Source organism: Lygodium microphyllum, chromosome 29, assembly GCF_053477565.2.
Source record: "Lygodium microphyllum isolate KBCC chromosome 29, Lygodium_microphyllum_v1.1.10, whole genome shotgun sequence".
NCBI lineage: Eukaryota > Viridiplantae > Streptophyta > Polypodiopsida > Schizaeales > Lygodiaceae > Lygodium > Lygodium microphyllum.
The window spans coordinates 74,621,866-74,628,191 of record NC_141163.1 but is presented as its reverse complement, the minus strand read 5'-3'; positions in this window follow the sequence as shown (position 1 = coordinate 74,628,191).

The window sequence follows — 6,326 nt, the reverse complement described above, 5'->3', positions numbered from 1 at the left end:
TTGGGCTATGATCACCCAATTATATCGTCTTGACAAGGCTGCCCTTGAAACTTGGAAATGAATCGAGGTAGTTATCCAAGAGAGATACTTGTCTCTAGCCTATCAAATCAATAGAATGGATGAGTTTTTTGGCCTAAGACAATAGGGCCTAATGGTGATAGAATATTAATCCCATTTTATTTACATTCTAAAGTATGCCCTCAAGATGACTATGATATGACAAGTAGTGCATTTTTTTCAAGGCTTAAATCCACCCTTGAATGGGCAATTGAAGGCCATGAAACCTTTTGACCTTGAAGATGCATTGCTATGGGCTTAGCCTTTGATGGAATCTCTCCCAAGAAGAAACTTTTGGGCTATCCCTTTCTACTGGAGTCATGGATTTCCCTATCCAAAGAGAGCTAGGGTCAATATTCAAATGGAAAATCACAATTGGGGTCATCTCAACCTTGTCAATAATAGCCAGAATCACCAAACCAACAACAACTACTACCCTCACCCTGCAAGTTTCAATCCAGGAGCCCAACCACATTACCTTAAATGTGACTAGTTAGGACGCTTCAAAGCTAAATGCCTTATTCGAACAAACAATCCCAACCCTCCTTGCAACCCTCTGGTAAGAGGAAACTTCAACAATTGAGGGTGAAGATGGGGACAGTATGAGGAACAAGTGGCCAAGCTTGTTTTCTTGTTGGGTGATCCTACTCTCTATGAAGAAATGGAAAGAGAAACTATCCATGTGGGCATCAATAATCAAGAGGCTCAATGCCAATTCAAGGACCTGCAAGTGCTTGTAGAGCACTAAGGTAAACCTTTTTTAGTCCATATTGATTGCGATGCTACTCATTCATTTATGTCTCCTAAGTGCATTAAGAAACTACAATTGACCTAAACCTGCTAGGAAACTCATACTTCAACTAGCAAGTAGGAAAGAAGTGTACTCAAATTAAATAATCTGAGATGCTAATCTACACTTAGGAAATCAATATAGGGTTCCTTATGGAGCAACCTCTCACCATCGAGACTAGTCCGTTCTCCAAGGTAGTAAAAACCAACCCTCTTAGTGAAAGATTCTATAGCTAGCCGCCTTGGGGAGGTCTAGCGTAATTCCTTTTGCCCTACTGTAAATTAGGTACAATTAAGATTCTAACTTATACAATCAAATCTCTCAAGTGTATCAATCTTTGCATGCATTATTTCAATCACAAGTAATCCTTCTCAAGCACTCACTACAAGATACAGGCTTTATACCAACGTTTAAAGCGATAAAAATATTCATAAAGAAATTTACCCTCGTCATCACAAAAAACGTTAGTATTAGCGATGCCACAGAACAGTTGGTATCAACATCACAACATGCATCACAAAGCATCGTTATCAACGTTGCAAATGCGATGCTGATATCGACGCAAATAGCGACGTTGATAATGACGCTTTGCGATGCATGTTGCGATGCTGATAGCGATGCATGCAGTAAATTTGCGACGCTAATAGCGATGGTAACAAGGAAAAAAGTTTTTTTTGGCAGGGGCACAGCCACATATAGCACTATGTGCTTTATTTGGGCCATACAAAATAGTTGCAATAATGTGTACAATGCTCGTGTAAATAAAGGCAAAGTATACTTGAATCATAACACTAATACATGAAATAAATACGTGATCGCGTAATGAAAGCGATCGGTACAATCATGGCAAGATACTACTACTACATAGAAAATGCCTACACAAATCACATGACCAAAAAAGAAGAGTATGTGAGCTCCAGGGATCCAAGGGCAAGCTATAGATCCTTGCCATTCAAAACCTCATCCCACTACAAAGGAGCATTGAACGGACTCTGCAAAAAAAGAAACAACTACACATCATTCCACCATACAATAATGCATTTTAATTAAACTTAGTAACTATGGACAAGAAAGATGAGTGACTTACAGGGCCACCACGTCCATACAATCGGTCGATCAATGTAATGAGACCGTGTCTCTCTGCATATTGAGTCTCTAGGCCAGTGGGATCATGGTTTGTAATGGAGTGTTGCAAAGAAAACAAAATACAACTGTTAGAAACACGATTGTCAGTACAAGGGATATTGCAAAAATATAAGCAAGCAAAACAAAAGAAAAAATTACAAAGTCCTTCAGATATGTCCTATGGCCGCCACTCCCAAGATGATGGACCACTCTTGCATCCAATCATATCCTTGCCACCTCGTGCTGATATCTCCAATGTCTTGGAGAATCTGTAGCCTCCTCCCTGAGTCGGCGCCAATCATCCACATCTAGCCACTCAGGCTTTGAGGCCCCACTCTTAAGTGCCTTGTATGCGTCCGATTGTCTGTGTGACATTTACGCACGCATGCACTCCATCATCCAGTCTGTAGAAAATCTATCTGCTTCGGCTGGTACCAAAAACTCCTCATGCAAGGATGCTACTATGTAGTCCTTGTTGCCCTCCAATATGTTCTTCCAATTATCCAAGACGTTGTGCCGAAAAACTTGTTGGCACAACTCTCTCATATGAGCCATCACCCTCCTCCCCTCATCATTCATGATGATGGCTCCTATCCTATCATCTACAAGGTATCCATGTCCCTTTGGGGTATGCCTAAGATGTGTCCTCTTCCACCTGCGACCATGCTCTTGGGCATATCCAGGAGACCTCTGTACATTTGGTATACCTAGGGGGCAGTATCTCTCAGAGTAGCATCCATAGGGGTGCCACCTGCGGATGGCTGAGCAAAAGTTGGAGTGACTGGAGTAGACGTCCCCACAGGTGTGACAAATCCTACGGGTGATGCAACTCCAGCAGAATGATAAGACGGAGATACTGTGTTGGTACCTCCACAACAACCACCTGAGCCACGCTCTCTCGAATCGCCATGAGAGCGAGGAGTAGCACCTGTATCTCGAGCCGACCGTGGGGTCACTACATCCAGGTCTCCACAGCATCCCCTTGAACCATTCCCTCTGTCTGGCCCAAGTCTTGAGCGTCGACCTCGTCTACTAGAAATTGAAGCATCAAAGCTCACCAAAGTAGATCTAATAGAATGGCCTGATGGTGTTTGAGACAGCTTCAGGTCCGCCATATCTTTGAATCGAGCCATCTGATCTGGAGACATATGCATGAAGATCTCCTATAGCTCATTGTCGCTTATCCCTTGACTCATCGTGCTGATCTAAATATCCACTAAGGTCACTTGCACAGACAAAAATTGATGTTAGCATAATCAATATAAATCATACAAAGCACGGTAATATAAATCTTAAAAAAATGATCTTACTTAAAATGCATATCTTATGTACCCTTATAAGCAATTCGTCAATGAATTGAGTAGGTGGATGCTCCAAGTATGAAGTACCCTATGGTCCCATGTCAATCTCCTGACACAACTCCTCATACACTGGAAGGTCAATAGACATGTCACTACAAAAGGATGAGTCCACCTCGTTCTCAAAGATTTCTTGGACTCCAGTATTTCCATCATTGTTACCTGCCGATGTTGGCTCCTCTACATGCTCCAAGCTTTTGGTGGCCTCCATCCCTTGCAATATCGACCCCTCTATATGCATAATGTCCTCATCTACGCTTGAAACATTGCTTTGATCATGTACTCTCGCACTTCGGGGAGCTGAAGGTATAACATACCACCATTGAGGTTGTCGAAGGTTTGGATAGAAAATTACATGTTCAAAATCATGTACAAATGTGGCTCATGTGCGTGAATCTGCTGATATTCGTCGAACTCCATCCGTGGACCTATTCTGCGCATGCCACATTGTCAAGCTCGCCATGCACCGGATGTATGAAACATGTGGTTTATGCAGGGGATAAGCGAAAAGTGTCTAAGAACTTTTTGAGGGATGGTTTGCCCTTGCAAGTCCTGTTGATACCTGTGAGCACCACACTTTGGACATGTCTCCATAGTCTCGTATTCTCCTCGAAACAGTATGCAATTGTTGATACATGCATGGATGCTGTTGTAGTCCATGCCAAGCTTTTGTAAAACATGTCATGCATCATTACAAGACTCAGGCATGGTATTCGCAAGTGGTAATATACGATACTTCAATAACCTGAAAAAAAATCATAAAACACCTTAAAAAAGCACAAATATTTTTTATGATAGTGCCAAAAAGAAATCAACGAAGCATACGTACAAGGTACCTGAACAACTCTGTCACACTCGCATCGCTCCACTTGTATTTTTCTTGCACATGTAGGAGTGCAAGCAATGTCTTCAAGTGAGATACTCGTCACCCATCATATAATGGTATGGATGCTTCCTCTCTAAGCGGATCAGATGTCTCGACATCCATGGGCATTAATGCATAATTCATTGCCTCCATCTCAGGAGGCTCCAAGATTGTAGGCAAGCCTGAAAGGATGCATGTCTCCTCTAGTATTGACGATATAGATTGGGTAATACCTTCTAAGTGGTGGATTGGCTCAGGCACTCCATCCATCGCACACCCACGAACTCTTTTAACTGGCCGCAAAGGGTGCACTCCTCCTTGGGACGACCAGCCACACCCAATGATTTTGTATATGGTATTCAATTAGCTTGCAAATACATGATTGATATACACTTTTCTTACCATTTGCTCAAAATTTGAGATCGCTTGATCAATGATCTTTGATTGAAACTCACCGAAGCGTCGCATGTGTTTCTATAGACAATCAACGTTTTCATCTAATTTCCAGCTTACATTGAGATCAAGGACATGGGACACACTGATTAAGATACGCCTCACGATCTTGAACATCATGACTTTCATCATTTTCCATTTGGTCTATGTTACGATAAGCAATTTGCTCTTGTTATCATTCTTTTTTTCTTTCTTAAATTGTTTGAGAATGGATTTATTCTCTTGTAACTCAACAAAATTAACATATGTAAAGTCTCCACCCACCCACCCACAAATTAATGTATGTTGGAGCGTTTCCTATCTCGTGGTATTGTACTGGACCTCATCGGCCTTCGCCATTGCCACCACCGCCACCACCACCACCACCACCACCACCACCACCACTACTATAAATAAGAAAAGAAAATGTTAAAGAACAAGACCTTACCCTCTCTTTGTTTTTTATCCATTCATTCTCTTCTCTCCTTCTATCTCTCTCTATTTTTCTTTTTCTTTATTATGTTGTATGTTTATTCCCTCTCTCTCGCTTCTTCTTTCTTTTTCTCTTCCTCTCCCTCTCTCATTTCCTTTAACAAAACATCTCTCTCTCTCTACTACCACTACCACTACCACTACCACTACCACTACAATAAACAATAAAAGAAGAAGAAGAAGAAGAAAAAAAAAACAACAACAACAAACAAGAAAAGAAGAAAAAACTACGACTACTACAACAACAACAATAACAACAACAAACAAGAAAACTAAACAATAATAAACAAGGAAAGAAAAAAAACTAAAACAACAATAACAACGACAACAACAACAACAACAAACAAGAAAACTACTACTACTACTACTACTACTACTACTACTACTACTACTACTACTACTACTACTACTACTACTACTACTACTACTACTACTACTACTACTACTACTGCTACTGCTACTACTACCATAACCACAAACCACAAACCACTACCACTACCATAAACAAGAAAAGAAGAAAAAACAACAACAACAACAACAAACAAACAAGAAAAGAAGAAAAAACTACTACTACTACTACTACAATAACAACAACAATAATAAACAAGAAAACTAAACAACAATAAACAAGAAAAGAAAAAAAACTACTACTACTACTACTACTACTACAACAAACAAGAAACTACTACTACTACTACTACTACTACTACTACTACTACTACTACTACTACTACTACTACCACAACTACGACGACTATGACCACGACTATGACTACCACAATAACAATAAACAAGAAAAGAAGAAATTAAACAACAACTACTACTACTATCACTACCACTACCACTACTACTACGACGACTACCACAACAACAACAAACGAGAAAATAAGAAATTAAACAACAACCACCACCACCACCACCACCACCACTACTACTACTACTACTACTACTATAATAACAACAAACAAGAAAAAATAGAAAAGAAAAAATAAAACAACAACAACAACAACAATAACAACAACAACTACTACTACAAACAAGAAAATAAGAAATTAAAGAACTACTACTACTACCACTACCACTACTACTACTACTACTACTACTACTACTACTACTACTACTACTACTACTACTACTACTACTACTACTACTACTACTACTACTACTACTACTACTACTACTACTACTACTACTACTACTACTACAA